Source organism: Coturnix japonica, chromosome 3, assembly GCF_001577835.2.
Source record: "Coturnix japonica isolate 7356 chromosome 3, Coturnix japonica 2.1, whole genome shotgun sequence".
NCBI classification, from domain to species: Eukaryota; Metazoa; Chordata; class Aves; order Galliformes; family Phasianidae; genus Coturnix; species Coturnix japonica.
The window spans coordinates 85,328,767-85,350,253 of NC_029518.1; the positions used below are offsets into that span (position 1 = coordinate 85,328,767).

Consider the following 21,487-nt stretch of genomic DNA (forward strand, 5'->3'; position numbering starts at 1 on the left):
TAGCAGAGGCAGCATAGGAAATGTTTAGGGTGGATGAGATAGAATAACATTATTTCTTGCCTTTTCCATACCAATTATCTAACTCCCTTTTAACAGAACATAGTGATATCCCACTTATCTGAGAGGAAGCAAATTAAGACATCCATACCTTTTCCCTCATCCTAGAAAGCAAAAAATGTGGAAGGCCGAAAGAAGATCAGATCCCCTTACCTCTGCTATGTCTGCCACTCCAAATGCAATTGGTAGTGCTCTGCCAGAAAAGTACCCCACCTTTGTGCCTTGTGACAGAAATATTAGAAAGAACCCAAAACTTCAGTGACATGGTAGCGTAGGTGATTTCTATGAAGGCATGATGCTTACCTTCTGGAAGGTAACTGTTAATTACAGTATGTGGACAACAGCTAATCATTTGTTTTGGAGTTAACGTCCCATTTGAAAAGGATTACTGTTGTTTCCAGACCACAACAAGCTACTAATGGCACCCACAATGCTTAAAAAATTAGCACTGGCAGCATAGTTGAGTGAGTATTTTGAAAGGCTGGTCATTCCCTTGAGATTAATGAGCAATTTTCTGTCAAAGTGCAGAGTGCACTCTGGTAGAAAACTGACAAAAGAAGCACCATCCTAGGGGATTATTTTTAACAGTTCATTTTGTTGCGCATATTTAAAAGGAAATTTGGTAGATATCACTGCCATTCCAGAAGTATATTCTCATTTATTTTTTCCTTTTAACCATTATAAGCCAATATATAACAAGTTACAGTGGACTGGATATCTAGAATCTGAAATGACTCATTAAGAGGAATAACCAGCAAGGTGTAAAGCACTGCAAAATACTTCTTGTTTTTTTTTTCCAATTGCTTTCAGTTGGTTTTGTTAGACAAATAAGTAACAGACAGCAATGCAGGCAATTGAGTTTCACTTCCTTAGGTACTTCTAAGCAGGTATTCTGTTTAAAAGTAGGAATTTTCAGAAGAGACCTGTTTGATTAAAGAAATGTAATTGAAACAATTGTGAACGTGACCACAACTAGAAATTTGAAGTGCGTCTTTTAATAACATCCATATCTTCTTCCTATAAAGAATTACCCTACTTTATTATTTTTATTTTTTTTTAAATCAAAACTTTACCAAGATTCTAGTTTGTTTCCCCATTTACCTTGTTACTATTTGACTTGCACGTGCACAGAGTGAGTCTGTGCCACTCAATGCAGGCTTACCACAAAGTGTAGGATGGACCACATCAGCTCACAGGGATATTTCAAGTGTAAAAGAATAGCTGCATCCCACAGCTTGTGGGGTTACAGTGTTTGTCCAGGGCTGTGTCTCTTATTTGTTCCTTGCCTGAGGGCTGCTTCCTATAACCCCTCTCCTAGAGCTCACTGGGTTCATTAGCTACAGCTCTCAGTTCCACCTGTTCAACACTGAAGACATCCTCCACAGGCCTGGAACAGACTGGAACATGTAATCAGTTTATAGGTAGGAGGTTAAAAAAGAAAGAAGTTTCAGACAAGCTACTGCAGACCAACTCCTCTTGCATAAAAATCCTCACAAACCAAGCTCCTCTTTCAGCTGTGGCAGGCATTACAGTTGTTAATGATGTCCACCTGAGAATATCCCATTCTGCCATTGAAATCAGGTCACAAAAGAAACAGAAATGAAGCAGATTTTGGAGAGGGGAAAAAAAGGACCAAGAGAAGAAAAGCAACAACAGCTTTCTAGCTTTTCCTGAGAAAGATCCCACAGGTGAAGAGAAATGGGCAAGTTTAAACAAGGATGGTCAGAGCCACCTGGCTAAGTGACTTTCTTTTCCAACTTTCTGAAAACAAGTCATTTTTCCTTCTTTTGTTCTGGACTTACCTATTGTGATCCCTAAAAAGTACAGCAGTGCAGGATCCCTGACAGTGTGATTCAAGCAGCTTCCCTCTACCCCTTGCCCTGAAAGCCATGCCTTTCACTGTGAGGTTTGGCAGTACTCCACAGCTTTGTCCCAATGTTCTGGCGGCTGCTCTCTGACATATGGTCTATTCATTTTTCCCCAGCTGTTACTCAGACAGGAAGACCACACTCACTCTTAGCTACAGACCTTTGTTCAGAAACTGGGAATCAATTTTCCCCTTATTAGAGCACAAGGGGCAAAGGGGAAGTGAGAGAATACTCCCACCAACCCTCTGCACCTATGCTAAGTGCAGATTTGGAAGCTTCCTTTCACTGAATCATCAATCAAGTATTCCAAGGTTAATTCAGGCTCTTTGATGTTGAGCACTGTTTGGGAGTGTTTGGCAACTAGTCTTCCTTCCTCCCTACCCAATTCTTCCAATGGTTGTTCTGGGGGCTTTGGTGATTCTTTAGAAGCTTAGATTCCTAATTCTTGGAATAAACTGCATGGTGTCTACACAGAAATATCTGCCCGTATGCATCTTTCAGTAGTGGGCAGGGTGAAATGACCAGAAATACAAAGGTGATTCATTTATATTTGAATTGTGGATATGACTAAACAGTTAAGACAGTTCTTACCTGATAAGGTCCCAGCACTGTTGCTGCATGTTTTGACCTTAAATATTCCAAAAATAAGGACCAGCTAGTTAAAACCTACAAAAGGCAATGTGACAGGTGGAAGAGGTACAGTGAAAGATTCTGAGACTAGACCATACCTCACAAAGCCAATTCAAGAAAGAAAATATTGGGGGTGAACTGAAGTAGAAGGGTAATAAGATGACACAGTGGAGAATCAGGTAAAGCCCGAAGTAAGAGTGATTTTTACAAACAGCCACTAGAAAACTAGCTATCTACACGAGAAAGAAAGAGACTTTGTGACTTGCTGGTTTGGCAGCTTGCTACCAAATGAGCAAGACTGAGTCTAGAGTCATAGCTGGAAACTTCTTTCAGCCAAGAACCTTCTTTGTTTTCAGTTCCTTTTAATAGGGTACTGAATTAAGGAAAACGAATTGTAAGCAACAGAATAAATTTCCTCCTTCTCAGCCTCATAATATTACAGTATGTAGGATTTTGGTATTGTCTTAGACAGTGTTGAAATAGCAACATCAGCATGAAAGTCTGACTGAATAACAGGCTTAAGAACAATAAGAGGCAAAGGGAAGAGATCATAAGTGTCACATTCAGTTCATAATTAGCTGAAGTAAAATGCTACTTCCACACAAATTTGTCACACATAAATTTACCTGGCACCATACAACACAGAGGATGAACAAGGAAAGTCAAAGGAAAGGTCCCCAGCATCTTCCTTGAGCTCCATCCAAGATAAGCCAGAACATTACAGTACAACAGTTCTTCTAGCACATTGACTGCCACCAGTGAAGTGCTCCCATTCTTGATGTTATCTGTTCAGTAACAGGTAGAAAGATACTGGCAGGTGATTACTGGTCTATGATTGACTCTGCTTCTTCTTTTCCCCACATAATCATCTCCAGCATGTCCTTAGTATCTGGCCCAGCATCGCTTCCAACTTATCAGGTCATGTCACATCTGATGACATGATATTTCTTCCTTCTTCCTTTCTCTTCCTGCTGTGGGCACTAGATCTTCAACTGAAGGAGACAGCAGCCCGGAATACTGTGGATGATAGAACATGTAACAGTAAGGACAGATTGCACAATCTCTTTGTGGACAGTCATTTGCTAGATTTGCCCAGTGCTATGTTTCTCAGATTTTAATGTCAGCCCATATTTCTTTTGTCCTGAAATAAACTGAAACCCAGTTAGCAACTACATACACCTGTGTGCTCTAAGCAGTTCATTAACACTAGGCTTTACATCAAAAGTACAAAGGGATAAAACAAAAAGGCCAGGGTCAAGACAGTTCTATAAGCAGCTGCAGTGAATCATGCAATAACTCCAGAGCATGCACTGAAAGGGCATTCTGCTCTGGTTTGTGTCATTGGAAGCCAGCAAACTATGAGCAACAGTGACCAGCAGGAAGTCAGTGGGGAGGAAAGAAATGTGCATTACACAGCTCTTCTTCCAGCGTGGCGACTGAAAGCTGTTTGTCTTCTTGTTGGAGTATCAGATGTACTTGTGCTGCAAGAGGCATGACAAAGCCAGGACTCAACAGATAAGAAGTTGCTACTAGAAGGTGTGCTGGCCTCTTTGGAGGTGCCTTAAGAAATACACACCAGCAAGTTCTGCCCAAGCTCCTTATACCCAAACTAGGAATTTTGGTATCCTCTACAGGAGTCAGTGAAGACTTCAGAGAGCAACTCAGAATTCTTGTTTATGGAATACTTCTAGGTATCTATTATAATGATCAATTTTTGTCTTTCCTTCAGAGGTGAGTACTCATTCACATGCGCTGCTTATGAGAATCACCATGTCTGACTTAACAGAACTCTGGTCAGTAAGCACCAACATCAAACAGATTTCTTTTAGCTGTTTCTGAGATGAATAAAGCAAAACAGATATGAGGTAAAGCATCTGAAATGAGGATTTGAATGGCCAGCACACAAAGACATGCACATGTAGTTTCTGATGCACGAGGAAAGAAAAAAAGGTCAGAAATTTTCAGATACAGAGTAGAATTGGAGAAAAAGTGAATTTCACTTACATGTTCACTGCAAAGTAGACAAGCTTGAACACAGACTATATCCTATAGCTCCATCTGAGCAAATATGTCAATATTCAATGGGCAGGAAGGCAGGCATGGATTTAAGGGGATAAGAATAGTTGGGGGAGATTTGAGGTAAACCTCAGATAAGAATGTGGATTTCACCAACTATGAAGGTATATCCACAGGAACCACTGAGAATTCTCACCTCTGTGCCTGCTTTTGGTTTCAGTCATTTTCACATACTATTAAATCCAACTTCCCAAAGTGGACCAAGGCTGTGGAGGTCTCTCTGAAATTAGTTAGCGCTCTCTCAAATCATTCCACTAGTCTCAATGAACCTGTCTGTAAGAATAGGTGTTCATTAGAGAGAGAACAGATTTCATCATCTGAACTCTTCTTACAGAAAATCGATCCGCTGCCAGAATTATTAAAATCCCCATGCTGAGGATACAGCATAACACTGGAATCTAGAAAATCTGCTTCAGAAAAAAACAAAGATACAGGTTCACAGGAGTTATGTGAACCAACATGGAGGGAGGTTTTTTTCACCTCTTTCACACTAAACCATAATATCAAAGACAATGGCTCAAAATTTTCAGACCTGGGTATCCACAGTTTTGGGGCATATTGTCTAATTTATCCCAGTAAAGTAATCAAATAAATCCATTTTCATCTCTCTGTAGCATTTTCCCTGGTAAATATACAGAAATAATCTGAAATTCAGCTCAGTGCTCTGAGCATTCCAACACTTCTGCAAACCCCGCAGTTTCACATGAGTATGAAATGTCTGGGTACGGCATTCACTCAAGATTGGTTTCGCTCTCCACTTACAACTACAGTTTACCACTCTAACCCAGTTGCTCTGGTTCCAACACTATTCAGTGAAGGCTGCCATTCTCAGGCTCCCCTGGAACATCTTCAGCTTAGAGATTGCTACTTCTTTTTAACAGAGTGGGTATAAATACGGACTATCTCAATCCAGCAGCCTAGCTGTTTCTTAAAATACTGAATTATCTCTGCTGCTCACTGTGTCAGCAGACTCAGAGATAGTAGACCTGAGAAAATGAAGTCGATCTCAGTATAACTCTAGGTTCTATGAACTCTCAGCTGCTGGTATTTTGAATTAAATTAAAACGCACTGATTGATACTGGCATACTAGAAAAATCAATATTTGACCCAAATCCCTCTGACAGTAACATGTTCAAGTGTTACAGCTATTTCCTCTGGAGAGCACAAATTAGATTTCATATTCATTCAATTCAGAAGCCACAATATTAGGGGAACGTAAATGCTAAGAGTTGAATCCGCAAATGACAGGTAAATCAAAAGTAAAGTTGTTTCAGTCCCTGTCCTGGCTTCTTGTCAGATGTTGGGGTCTGAGAGCATGCAACCACCAACCAATAAGCATGGAGTACAGAGCAACTGAACAAGTACTAATAGGCTCACCAAGTCAACCAGGGAGAAATACAGGAGTATTTCTTGTGCTAAAGTTGCAGAACTTTGGTGAATTAGCATAGAAAGATTATTTTCTAGTTGCAGTACTGTAATAAAAATGCAAGAAGAAATAGATATATAACAAGAAAGTGAGGAGGGAGGCACAAGGGACTGCAGTGCGTGAAACAGAGAGAAAAAAATTCTCATTCTTCAATAAAGCTGCATAAAATTGCTCTGCCATCTTTTCCTTGCTGCTCATGCTGCTTTGTTTTGTCTCACACTAAAATTAACAGTTGCCTTCCTCTTCCTGGTGCTATTATTTCCTCTTTCTCTCCCATTTATGTTGCTGCCACAATGTGTAGCATAAAAAATTATGTTCCCTGAGGTTTGGAGCACACTTTTATCTTATTTCATTTTTGAGTATTCCAAATGGGGTTCTGAGTTTTCAGTTTAGTTTTTTGAGTATTCAGCTCAAGTGCAAGGCATTCACAATGCATGATACACCTACAACTTCAATCCTTCCTCTGCCCCATTCAGTCTCTCGCTGCAAAGTCTAACATATATTTATTTACACAGAATACCACAGCCTTAATAGAAGACAGCGAGGGAAGCGTCACCACCTGAGATAAAAGCAACATTTCCAATTTTAAACAAGAATTTTAAAATGATTGGCCATCTCTATTCACAGAAGGAACAGAAAACTAAATTAAGCAAGGCTTTTTCAAATCACAGCCATTAAGTAATGATTACTTAAGCTAAAGAAACTCCAACATTTATTTTTTCCTCCCTGTAAATCCTCAGGGATAGGCACACCTGCCAATTATAAAGCACCTAACGGTTTCCATGAAGTGCTTTATTGCTGTTTTTAATATCAGAAGTATTAAAGCGGGGATGTTTTCATTGAGAAGGTGCTGAGGTGCTGGCACAGGCTGCTCAGAGAAGTGGTGGATGCCCCATCTCGAGGCATTCAAGGCCAGCTTGCGTGGGTCTTGGGCAGCCTGACATTCTGCCTGATTTAGTGGGTGGCAACTCTACCCATAGCAGAGGGTTGGAACTAGATGATCTCTGAGGTCCCATGCATCTTCTGAACTCCCATCTAGCTGCTGTTTAATTGAGGATTACCCCAGAATCTGAACACTATATATGTTTCTGTACAAAGAGTAACATATTTGTTACTATACAAAGTCTGCTTTACTATAGATATTGCATAGTTACATATAAAGCTATGTATAGCAGTACACGAGTATACATATATGCCACATGTATGTCTCCTAAAACATTACGTTTACCCAGGTACCTCTGCTCTTCTCAAGAACCCTTCTTCACTGTCATTTCACAAACCTTCATCAATTTGTATCCCCTATAAAATGCATCACTTAACACTCCTTTCTTTTATAGCATTTTTGCCACACAGAAACTACTATTCACCTGCCTTTCTTTAGAATTAAAAGGTTGGCTACAACACAATCTGTTAAGAGAAATTGGTCAAGTCATCTCAGCTCTCTGTGCCAATGTAAAGTGAGGACAATGATACCTTCCTTTAGAAAGGACTTGATCCAATGCAGAAAATCTGTCTACAACTGATGCTGAAAATCGAAAGCCATTAACACAGGGGGAAAAAAAAAAAGAAAAAAAAAAAAAAAGAAAAAGGCAAATTCTACTTAAATATTTATTTTCCCTCACAAGTGCTATTCCTCATCCTCTCAGACTTTGGACTGTATTGTGGTGTAACCTTCAAAACAAACCTCAGTTTGTTTTCAGAAAGTAACTTGAAGGTTTCTCTTCCCTGCTGCTGGGCTGGCCCTGGTATTTTAACAGCTTACTCAGCTTGACTCTATTTCCTGGTCAATTACAAGTCATTATCATAGAAAGCCTAGTGTATTGGCATATTAGTACATGTACAGATCACACCATTATGCTTAAGTGCAGCAATAGATCAAGGCCAAAGTATCAGCACTCTGTAGGAACAGGGTTTTTAGGCTTGGATAATGCAGGAACCATCAAAGCACAGCACACATTTGATAACAGGAAGAAGAAAAAGAAATTCCTACTGCAGTATCAGAAAAACATTAAAATATAGTTTGGATGGACACAAAGTTAAAGATTCCATGTAGGCACACAAACAAGTTAACTAATACAGGAATTTAGCCACTATGAGAGTTCATCCAGAGAAAAGGTAGAATGAATGCCAAACCTATCAGGACATTGAACTGAGATGTAACTTGCAGATACCCATATTTTTCTTAGTTTGTTTTAAGTTAGATGTATAGATTCTTAGTGTTTTTTTGCTTGTTTGTATGTGTTTTGTTTTGTTTTTAATGTGATAAGCACAAACTAGATTATAGAATAGGCTGAGTGAAAGGGACTCAAAGGAATCATTCAGTCCAATGTCTGGTCTCACTGTTTTATAATGCCAATGACTCCTTAAAGCACTGCAGAGTTTTCCTGATTGGACAAAAAATAGTCCCCACTACTCAGGCCTTCTACTCCTGTCAGTATCAGATGTGTTGCAGAAAGAAGGACAGTTTCATATTGTTATTTTGTAGGATAAAGTCTCGTGTGCTTATGCTTTTCACAGCCTGCTCCTTAACCAAAATCACAGCTGTCATATTCAAGTATTTCTGATTATTTTGGTGAAAATAGCAATAAAACTCTAGATCTAGCTGCTGTGCCCAAAACTTCCCTCCGAGAAATGCATTACCTATCCTTCTTGCTTTTCTAAAAGTCCTCATTCTTTAGGTCACTGATGTTTCTAACAGTAATGTCTGATTCTACCAATAGTATATCTGGGTGAGGAATGACCTTCTCTGTCCCTTGGTAGCTTCAGGATTTCAAGAAATGTTCCACGTTTGAAAACACAGTTTGGCCACATACTTCTCCATAGCAAATAAGGCCAGTGATTTAACAGGACTACAAGCTGAAAAAGGAAGGACAGCCATTCTTTGTGTTTTCAAGGAGATCTGGAATGCCTGTTAAGAGTGTAGCATGAGCTATGCTATACTGAATGAAAGAGATCACAAGAAAACCTGCTTGCGCGTTTGAAATTTTACGATATCAACAAAGTGTCAATCTCTGCACTTCTGATGCAATAATACTGCAAGGACTACTTGCACTATTTTTATACAATGTCCGTCTTTCGATACTCCTACAGTGCTGTTGTATTTGCAGTGACAGACAATACAACTGCCGCTTCAGGAGTTTTCCAGCAAAATCACACACTAATAGCACCCGTCTGGCTCAAAAGCACAAGGTCATTCAGATCCTTTGCAAATATATTCTTCACCAAGGGCAACCACTTCTAGAAGCAACCCCCTAGGTCGTTAAAACAGCAGTTCATCCCGTACAGCATGTCAGAGGCACAGACATTTCGAGAAGGGAAAAAAGACATCCTTATTACATTTACTGGAATGAAAAACAAAAGCTTTTCCTTTGTGCTCCTAACAGAAATGTTTTAACTCTATCAAAGGTTTAATAACTGCATATTTTTCAGTTTTTTTATCATTTTTCCTAAGATAATAGAGCAGAAGACGCAATATGAATTTACATGCATTCAAATCACGCCCTCAAAAAGGCTGAAGATATACACAGTTCACTTTGGACAGCAGGAATGAACATTTGCCTAAATGGAAAAAATGCAGTCTTCTCACTTACAAAAAGAGTTCTTACAACCACAACAACAAAATTCATGTTCATTATCTACATGAAGAGTAAACAAAGCAAAATACAAGATAGTGGAGTTCTTTGCTGACCTTTTCATTTAGGAATTCACATTGAAAATACGTAATTGCAACAGCCAAAGTATGATTTTTTTTTAGCGTAGTGTATTTCATAACATGAAATCATGAATATCAAGACTTAAATCTTATATTTTAGGCAGAGCTGACATGGCTAGCCAATGACACCCTGGGTTTCATTTTAACATCAAGTGACGTTGTCAAAGGAAAGGCAAGAGCAGCCTGAAATAACCAAATTAGAAGAGTTGCAAGCATTTTCCCATCATTAATAATTAACTTTGAAACCCATTGTTAAGGATGAATACCATCTCTTACCAGCCCCAGTCACGTGGCAATAGTCTGTTGCTGCCATCTGCATGTTGGTCACTTGGTGTGGTTTAGAATCTCACACGCGGTGCCTCCTTTGGATAAAACACTTCTACATGCGTTATGCTTTTTTACAGACAAAACAACACTAAAACAAAGAAAACAAAAACAAATTAGATAAATAAAAGTTGTTATATTACAAAAAAAATAAAATAAAATTATAAAGAATGTTGTTAAGAAAAATTTTTCCTACCAATGGCACTTCTGCTTCTTTCAGTGCCAACTACCTACCAGCTCAGAGGACAAGCCAGGGCAGTGGAGAGGATTCTCACTCACACCACTCATCACAGAAACAGAAGTGTGAGAAGAAAGTTACAAAGAAGTGCATATATGTATATATATACACATATATATATGCATTACCTCGAAGAGTTAAGTTTTAGTCTCACGTCTGCTACAGTTCGTGTTACACTGTCAGTATTCAGTCTCAGGGGTCCCTTAAATCAGACTTCTCCTACATGACTGTGTCTTCCTTATCTTACTGTCCCCATGTGGCCTATGGGATCTGTTTAATAGAGAAGGTACATGCTTAGGATTACTCCTCAAAGTCCATGGGATTTCTGGTACCCAGTCATAATCAGGCAGTAAAAAAAATTTGCTACAAATTCTGAGGAGAAAAAAAAAATAAAAAAAAACAAGAACAAAAACCAAACACAACAAAAAACTCAAAATACCTTGTTTAAAGCATTGTTTGGAAGTCCAACAATAGCTATTCTTTTACTTTGGTCTACAATATGTAGAATAGTTAAAATGGCATGTTTTAACACAGTGACTTTAACTTGCATTAAATTAATGAACAGCTAAGAAGCACCAGGACAGTAGGCAATAGTACCATAGAAATCTACCCTTAAGATCAACATTCCTACATTCAGAATTGGACTAATCTGAAGGACCTATCTCAAATAAAGTAAAACAGAGTAAATATCAGATTACTACATATTTTGAGGGTACCAGCCATTCAGTGTTAAATTAGAAAGGGCCTGAGATAAAAATTAAATAAGATCTTGCAATTAAAGACATTTTCATGTTAGATGCACTGGAAGCAGTCATATGAAGACTGCAAACATAAACCTACTTTTGGCATTCCCCAACATTTGTATTCTTGATTTTACAGCATTAAAATTCTCCAAATATAGTCTTTTGGAATTTTATATATATTTTTTTATTCTACCTTTACAAATGCATTCATAGTGCAACACAATCAACTTTCTTTTACTCACAAGGATTTCAGCACATCACAGGAAGACTCTCTGCTTGTTCTTCTCAAAATGAGTTGAGATTATTTTGATATTCATTGTCCTGCCTACCTGGTGTTTTGGTCATGGAACTGAAATATGAAAAGCTGAAAAACTTTGAATCAATTTGTTATTTCATCACAACACAAGAAACGCAGACCCAGAGGAAAACTGATAAACTGGGCTTTCACATGCCACTAAGTATTTAAAATATATTAATGCCAACAGAAATAGTGTAATTCAGTAGGAAATTCCACCGTACAGCATGTATCCTCAAAATCACTTTGGTTCCTACTTCTCAATGAAGTCAAAGGGATTTAACATCCAAATAACTTAAAAGATCTGTGCCCTCACATATACAGGTGTATTTGCTATTTTACATTTCCTTTTTGAATAAGCAACGCAAACTAGTAGGTATTATGATCATATTAGAGGGACAACATACTATTTGCCATTTGCACTGAGATCAACATGTGACCAAATATCTTTTTTATTGGTCACCAATTTCATTTTTATTATCATAATCTTTTTGGAAGGGTACAAAAGGAGAAGGTAAGCAACCACTGGCAACGCATGAAATTAAACTTAACATAGAGCTTAAGAAGAGAGAGGGATTGAATCCTCTAATAACTTGTGGCAATCAGTTTCCTTCCTGAAGAGTGGTACTTTGTAGATTGCAAAGATAAAAATGGTAAATGTTAAAATTATCTATCTCTGTTAATTTTGATGGTTATGTTCCTGTCTATCCATCTTAGCAAAATATGCATAGTACACCTCACTCAAATTTCTTCTTTGCTTATATGTCAATGTTTGGTTATTTTATCCACATCTCACACAGAATCACAGAACGCTTCAGGTTAGAAGGGAACTTAAAAGATCAATTACTTCCATGGCTTCTGTCATGGGTAGGGACACAAGGGCTGTGCCTTTCAAGCTGCTATTCTTGGCATCCCAGATAATAAAACCATTTTCATGGCGAGGCACCAATAACATTAAGACTAGAGGGACAAAACTCATATCCACTCATGGAAAGTCATAGACTAAAGTTAAACATTAGTCCCCTAAACAGTACATGGAAAGAGTCTGCAAGCTGCAACCCTGCTTTGGGATTTGGAGGGTCAACAATTTAGTCAGGTGTCCCTTCAAGCTAGCTGATGTTGACATGGTGCGCTAAGCCCCACCTCCCTAGAAATGAAGGAACACTATTCTTTTTCTCACTTGACCTTTTCTTGGAGTTAGATCAGCCTTTTTCTCAGAATTCAACTGGAAGACATTTTTACTGAAGCTTCTGCCTCCCTCCATCAAATATCAGTGGATAAAGCATGCAGCTAGCCTGCGCAACAGGCTTTTTAGTTCATTTCTCTGTGAGTTAAGAGTTCTGAGATGAAGTCTATAATGATGGGGACACAGAACATTGTGATAAATAATGTTCATAGCACTGTTGAAGCTGCATTATTTTGATTGACAAAATATAGAAAGAGTGAGCACAAATGTACACTCATAGGAGGAAGAGCTATAAGCCAGTTTCTCCTGCTCTGAATGCTTAATATGAGACTTAAATATTAATTGAATTCACATAATATTTACGTAAGCCATTAGTCAATATTTTCCTCATTAAGAACAGCAGAATTTGACCCTTCCTACAATCAATCCAGCTGTACCATGTAAATAACACAGTGTTCTAATTCACGTCTTTCATACAGAAGGATTCCTTAAGCAAATGAAATGAAATTTACAGATGCAGCACACGTAATGTTTAGATGTAATATTAGCTCCATCAGAACATAAATCCTGAAAGTTAACAAAAATTGATTGATGCTCCCTGACTGGAAGAGTCTGTAATTTTTTGCATGATACCAATATGGAATGTTTTAACTCCATGGACACCAGCATCTCTTTACAACTGCTGTTGCTATTCTAACCACATTATCAACCTCACACATGTTTACCTCCGGGATGTTTAGCCAGCAATAATTGACTTTTGCGCAAAAAAACAAAACTGCAGGCAAGGTTTAATCCTTTGCTGTCACACTAAAATAAATAAGTATCTAAAAGAATTTTAACTAGATCAAATATGTAATTACTGTATAGGGTGAACATTTTTTCAGTCTTTTTAAGTTTTATAATTTTTGAAATTTTAATAATTAGTGTCTAGAAATGAACAAGCTCTTAGCTTGCAAGATATTACAAATAGAGAACTCAGCATTCCAACTTCCAATGACAATATTTCTCTAAATGTTAATAACACTGGATTCAATCATGGAGGCTGAGCTTCAGGCTCATCCTTGTACTGCTGTCACACTAAACTTCAGCCAGTAAGGTGAATATCAGATGGCACTGACTGCATGTGAACTCTAAGTGAGATTAATCTTGCTTAACATAGTAGGTGACTAAGGTCAGAGTTCAATAGCTACTTTAACCTGGTGCTACTTGGAAAATAAAGCAGTTTTACACTGCTTTTGCTCACCATCCCTTATTTATATTATCTTGTGTTGATGCCAACATTTGTACAAGCACGTGTCAAGTTGTTTCAAGGAACAGGTTCCCCCAGGTTACCTTTAATTAAGATCGAATTGAGAATCCAGTCTATGACACACATTGTGATAAGCACATGAAGAAGGGGGAAGACTCCAAGACTGCTTCTGCTGACAGCAAGGCCAGCTTAAAACCAATCACTCATCTTTGCCTTGTGGAATAAAGTATATACAGGATTTGCAATTCTTTTCTTCACTGATAATGAAGGAAGCTCAGAAAACTAGCTGAAGATTAAATATCTAATTGCAGACAGTTGATGTGACCCCAGTCATGAGCACAGTCGCCTATAGTAGAATTAAAATTTGAGTCAAGTTATTATGCTATGAGTTAACACCCTGTGTCAGGTTAACTGTCTCACAAGTAAATGCAATGAGTGCTAGGCTATGCTGTCTACCAGGTAAGAAAGTAGGAGACTTTCTGGAATAAAATCCCTGCTATGTGAAAACAGCAACTTGTTGACAATAAAGGACACTAGAATTTCACTCTAAGGTTCTGTTTGATCCTGCTTCTTTCCCTTGCTTGACTCTTAGCCAATCAATTAATATTTCTGTCCTTTCCCTAACTGTAAAGTGGTGATTACTGGGAATGTATTTGTAAAATGCTTTCTAACAGTATGTAAGAAAGAATAATTTCAGTGTTAAGTATATCATTACCTACTGACAATTCACCTCCTGTGCTAGGAAAGCAATTACAGAAAATGTTCTATATATTTACATGTAGATAAATCTAGATTTAAGTACAAAAATTGGAGGAGAATATGAATACTTTCCTTCCTTTGATAATTCATACAGAAAATTTTGTATAAAATCTTTTGTAAGCTTCCTCTGACCCATGTAAAGTATTCTATTCCTTACAGGGGGAAAAAAAAAAAAAGAAAGAAAAAGAAAACAAAAAACAAAAAACACACAAAACCACAAAAACACTTAACTCAAGCCATAAAGTCATACAGACGTATGGTAAACTTTCATGGGTTAAGCACTAGTGGTAGCTGTGATCCAACTGAATATATGGAAAAAAGCAGCACCTTTCAACAAAAGGAAAATTTCTGAAATATCCTGTAGATCATCATAAAGTCCTAAGAAAAATCTACGAAATATTAAGCCACTCAGGAAAATAAAGTTGGTAAAGATCCGCTTGTAAGATTTCAGGGTCTTTCTCTCATCAAGGGTGCATTAGAATTCCACAAAGATTATAAATCTGGCAAATGGAAGCTGTCAAATTCCTTATATCAGTAAGAAATCTGAATATAACTCAGTCCAACACCAGAACAAAAATTAGACTAAGTAGACTGACACTAGACTAGAGCAACTGAAAAAAAGACATTGAGCCTCCATTGAACCAAGTTCTTCATAGAAGATACGTAGAGCTGATTCCCTAAAGCTACTGCATTATAAAGGAAGACAGATTTTTCTTCATCAACATACAATGTGCCAAAAATTTTCTCATTTATTTACATAGTTGCAGACAATAAGAAATAATTTCTACTCAGACTCCTAAAAAATGGATTACTCCTATTTTGGAGTCTAAAATTATTAAGAGATGGTCACCTCATTTATCGCTACAGTGTTTCTATAGCATGTCCGTAGTACTTGCAATGCTGAAATTTGATATCATATAAATAGAAAGACAGCAGTCTTTTTTATTTAATATTCTCAACATTTAAAATATAGCAAGTCACTTCTGCATTTGTGTACAAGCTGTCAATCACTGCACTACCATTCTTTAGAAAGGAAAAAGGTAATATCTGCAGCATTCCCAGTTTGTTATCAATACTGCAAGTTAGTAGGTTACTAAATTGTTACATATTGTAATAGAGTAGACTACACACACTATCCAGATCCTCCCCAGTTGAGTAAGCCAGGCCATGAAAGCCTCTAGAGCAAACTACATGGTCCCTCTAGTACTCTTTACTAAAGCCAATCTGCTGCCAAGCCTACCTGGTTAACATGTTTAACCTGTTTAACCTGTTAACATCAGTAACACCTAAACTGAAAACAGTACAGCACTGTCAGTACTTCATTGGTTAAGAAAAAGTACTTTTTAATAAGAGAATACTTGAGGAAATTATACTTCCCTCTCCAAACCATCACACGTGACTTAGAACACACACACACTTTGATCTCAATGAGCCTATTTTCTCACATGGGCAGAAAAATATCTAGTCCATCAAGAACTATTCTGCGTATGAATAAATGACCAATTATCTGTATGTTGGTCCAATAACAGCATTATATAGGTCCACTAATGGCATTACAAACCCATTCACCCTAACCATCTGCTTAACAGCATGGTTTTCTGTGTTAATGTGTGCAAGAATTGCAGCTGACATGGCTAGGCCAAGTGGTTATGAGAGTGAGAGGAAACTCGTAGTGAAAGATCGATCTGGAATTTGTGTAACAAGCTGCACAAAGCAGCACGTCTCTACTACTTATCTATCTTTTCTTCTTCTGTAAATTTCTACCACATAGTAGACCAGAAGAGTATGCATCTGGATTCTAGTTCTCCCCATATGCTACCTAGAGCTTATCTATTCGTGGGGTGACTTTCAACCTACCCCTCCCTATGTCTTTTATTCCAGCTCCAGCTGCCTTGAATGCTGATAAGTAAGTAACCAGTCTGTGCTGCAGTCATTGCTGCTCTTGCAGAAGATATCTTTTTCTTATTCTTTTAAATTTTTTATTAACTAAATCAATACAATCAAAGTTGTGCTCCTGTCTAGCCTCCACCTGCCAGAGCCAGCCAGCATGGGGACCTGCTGGTCTCTTAGTAATGTTGATGTCAAGAGGGTGATTTTCCCCCACACTCAATTCCTCTTAATTACTTCCTCTGAGATGCTGGGGGTGGCCTTGCTTCCATCCTCCACAACTCGCTGTCTGCTCAGGCATGTCTGCTTTATAAAATGACGCCTTCCAATTTTAGGCCCATTTTTTTTCCCCACACACAAGCAGTGAATGCTCTGTTAATCTTCAGGAATTATCCTCCCAAGAAGGTTGTAACTTCTATTTTAAGGAAGATTTCAGTCTGGGTGGATGATTTTTATGACTACTATTAGTACTACCTCTAATCTGCCTTTGTTATCTACGGTCTGGGAGAAGGTCACAGTGGTTTAAATTCTGGACCACCTTGTCAGAAATCTTTTTTCTGATGAGTTTTAAACTGTCTGCACACACTGCTAGAAAACTGACTCCAGGTGCGTTCTGCATTCACAGAAACCCTCATGTCAGTGGTGAAATTTTCTGTTGATATTCTGAATACTCACAGGACTCGATATAATTCCAACTTCTCTGTACATTTAGAAAGCTAAATTTTTAATATTTTCATTATAAGCTTCTGCCTAATAGATAGCGATAATTAGCTATCTTCTAGAACATAAAAGTAGAAAGAAAAATGTATTTTTACTGTTGTCCCAACAGCCAGTAAACAAATCATCCTAAATAAAATGAGATTCAGCTCTGTTTAAGTACTGTTAACATTTCTTCCAATAACACAAAAGCCAAACTCTGAAATTAGAATCCAGATTGAATCAGTAACACAGTATCATTTCCCCTGAAAAACAAAGAAACAAAGAAAAAAAACCCACACTCATTTTCAGTCCACACTATGGAAGGCTGAAGGGTCATTCAGAGGACTTTGAGACCCTGGCACAGCTGCCCAGAGAAGCTGTTAATGCCCCATCCCTGGAGGCATTCAAGGCCACATTAGATGGGCCCTGGGCAGCCTGAGCTGCTGAGCGGCAATACTGCCATTGGCAGGGGTCAGAGCTGCATGAGCTTTAATGCCCTTTCTAACCCAGGACATTCTACAATCCTATGACAGTAAAATTTCAATAATCTAAGAAGCTAAAATTACAAAAATCTAAATTACAAAATCTAAGAAGCTAAAATTACACCTGTTGAAAACCACAATTTTATATTTGTATAATTTTGTTCCTTCAAAATTCAGTCTGACTTCTCCCAGTGTCAGGTTTTTCAATGAATTATAACTTGCTTCCAATACAGTACACTTAAAACAGATCAAGTTCATCTAATAAATTCATAAATATACTTTTTTTTTTTTTTTTTAATGGTGTTCATATTTCAGTAACATACCAAATATATCCAAGAAGATTTTGCCTGCTATATTACCAGATTAGGTATAAAGAGGTATAAAGCTATCAAAAATAAATAGCTTATTTACTACTCAGCCTTTCCTTTATCAACTTCGTGAGATTTTAATTATGTTTTAAGGAACTCACTGGATACTCTACAACTTTCCTAAAAAAAATATATCAATTTAAATCCATGTCTAATAAAAAGCAGAGCACTATATCAAATGTAGGAGATTGAACCTACTGGACATCTGAATCTAACCCAGTATTTACCTAGGAAAAAAATTACTAACCATTTATGTCCATAGCTGTAGGTACGAAAGTCCTAAAAAAAAAAACCAAATGAGCTAAAAATCTACAGTGTGGGAGAGGGGAACAGCACGCATCAACGTTAGATACTTGCAATACATGACCATGATAGAAGAAAGGCACTAGGCCGGGAAAACGTTTTGTCTCAAGCTATCTACTATCAAACTGGAAGCCCAGGCGGTAATTTGAGGTCCAGGAAGACTATTTCTTTCCATGTCAAGTGCCATACAAGTATATGCATTTATCTCAGCTGAAGTAGTAATCTATTTTGAGATGAAAAGAAGGAAGCAACCTCCAGATCAGCAGCAGATCATTTTTTTACTACACTTCACAGTAGGCACATGTAAACACCATTCAAAAATTACTGCTCCAAAATCAACTAGAATCAATCTCTAAGATTATGTCACTGGAAAAAAAAATCCTCATGTAGATCCAGACAGGATTTCCTCCAATTTTTATGGAATGGAAAGCAGCACTGTACCTAGCCTCATAAAAGCGTATGTCATCACAATGAAGAAATCTGCATCTAATTATTTACCAGAAAAATGGCCTCCCTGACATAAACAGGAGAAACTGTTTCATAAATCAATTTTGCACTAACCTCCTAAACAAAAAACGCACCACATATTTGAGATGCAATTACTTTGCCTTGTACATCACAGGATGAGGTGACTTGATATTCGAGAGAAGGAAAGGTGAGAGTTGCTCTTTGTTCTCTGCACTGAACATGACAATCTATTATCAGAGAAATTATAAACATTCACAGTAGATGCATTGTCCTCGACCCTCACACACAGGTTTCCCTGCAGCCCCTCAGAGTTGTATTTCTTCACTTCAGGGCAGGTGACAAGCTGGGCAACATCCTATAGCAAGAAACATTGCCAGTGCTTTCCTTATCCCTTCCCCTCTAATCAGAGCATATTAATAATTTAGGTCTACCCTCTCTGTTTAATGGAGGAAGATGATGGGCATTGGCACAGTGCATCCATTTATAACTTCCTGAACATAAACATGGAAACAAATGTCTGGCAAACCTTCTATTAGCCTAAACCCTAGCTCTTAAATAGCCGATATCAAATTAGTAGCAGCTAACCTAGGCAATATTAATGCAGGAAGGGTTAAACTTACACAAATGTTTGGCGTCCTCCTGACAAATCCAACAGCAGCACACCAATGAACAATTTCTTTATTTCACTACTAATTCTGACTTTAAACCATGAGGCCATGATTTCTTTAATACAGTATTGTGATAAACCCACCTCTGGTTTCAAACATTTAGCCCCTTGTACAGTTATTAAATTTGTAATTTCTAATATTAATCCTTTTAACACTGAAGATAAATTAATAAGTAACATTACTGGCATGGAGGAGGTGAGTGACAAGAGTTGAAATATATTGGTTGTGGCCACTTCATCACAGATGTCAAAGTGAAAAGCACTGTACCTTTCTCCATAGCGTCATCCTATTCCACTTTAGTCCTTATATATATTATAGCTGCCTTTTTCTTTTCTTTCTTTTTTGGCACGTGATATGCACTCAATTAAGTAATAGCACTCCAAATGTAGTAAGTGCTCTGCTCTAGTTTTACACCCCAGCACAATATGCCATGTATTACCAAACTAGACAGTGACCTGATTTACTATGAGTTTCACACTAAACATGAAAACTCTGCTCATAAATTGTACTTTTATATAGATATATATCACTTAGTTTTCTGCTGCTATTACCTGACTTTAAGAACTAGTGCAATTACACAGTGAAAACAACTTGAAAGTTCACAGCATCCTGCAGGAGACAATGCATTGAAATGCACATCCTCAATTCTCTGCAGGATTCAGCAGACTGCAAATCTGTCAAGGCAAAGTCTAAAGGGAAACCATACTTTTCAGCTGTCTCTGGTCATATAATCCACATTATATGACGCAATGAGATATAGAATTGTCAGATGAGCCTTGAGTTCTTCTTGTTTTACTTAAAATTATATGTGTGCAAAGGAGAATAAAGTATAGCTTGTATGCTTTTGTAGCTGAAATCATATTGGGAACATGAAGCACCATAAATTCTAAGCCATGAGCTGTCATGGCTGATCTTATGTAGGTGCTGAACAATAAGCATTTGTGCTAAAATAACACCATACTATATATCAGCCTGGGTAAATGTTGGCCCACACTTTTATCTAGTCATAGTAAACAAAAATAAATAAACAGAGTGTTGTGAACACCATGCAGATACATCCTTAAGTAAACAGGAATACTCAAACATAACATCTTAATAATACTGACTTCAGTAAATCAATAAAGAGCTACATGTATCCTGGACAGATGGCATCATCTTAAAACACTTCTTCAGAAAGCACACTGACGCAGGCACACGCTCATTGTGACAGAATCATCAGCTCCAGCTATAACTCAGATTTTGCTCCTTCTTCCACTTCCAACCACAATCCCTGGTTTAAGGGTATTTTAAGTAGGAACATCTCTCACCCTGGTTGGAAATCACTCTGACAAACAGTAAAATCCAGAGATCTATGACCATTACCTTTGGTATCAGGAGAAGAAATAAGCAGCAAGGGGCTAGCAGGAGACTGTCACTTCTGGGGCCAGCCCTGCTGCAGCCAGAACAGCTGTGCTTTATGCAAAATTTCAAATTCACATTAGTTGCCTGACATGGGGTGGGGTTGTTGAATCTATGCAGAGTAATTAAGTCAGAGCACAAGAGTTTCAATTCAGGCAAACCTGTCATCCCGCGTAAGATCCGAGCTCCTCCCACCACCCAAATAAAACACAGTGCAGAAATATCTTACTTCCATTATTTAGACCTAAATGGGGAGCATTTGACACAGAAGAGGTACCTGTCTGTTTGTAGGACTCATTAGCTTAACCAATACCATTCTGATTTTGACGACTCTTCTAGAAATGCAGGGAGCTTCATGCAAGCCCCTAGCCCTGAAACACGAGAGCTTGATGATTAAACAGATCATTAGATGTAACCAGCTTGCCTATAGGTGATCAGATCTGAGGAAATATGTACATGTAACACATACAGTATTGTAAGAATGGGTAGGTTTTATCGAAGTTAACATCTGCTGCTGTTTGAATAATAAGAGACAGGAAAAAAATGAAGGGTATTTTCTTAAAATAAGAGTATGCTCTTTAAAAATGTATCTTATCTAATGGCAACCATGTTTCAGTTCAGGGGCTTTTCAACTTCTTTTCAACACAACT

The 21,487-nt window shown here is 37.8% G+C and overlaps 1 long non-coding RNA gene across 1 annotated transcript; it reads right to left on the bottom strand.

The window, feature by feature from the left end:
• Window positions 1–695: 695 nt before the first annotated feature.
• On the bottom strand, window positions 696–17,756 carry LOC107312179. Its single transcript, XR_001554423.2, has 4 exons — window positions 10,461–17,756; window positions 10,047–10,185; window positions 4,768–4,904; window positions 696–3,572 (listed from the first exon to the last, which is right to left on the bottom strand). It is a non-coding gene; the product is annotated as an uncharacterized LOC107312179 (long non-coding RNA).
• Between the last annotated feature and the right edge of the window lie 3,731 nt (window positions 17,757–21,487).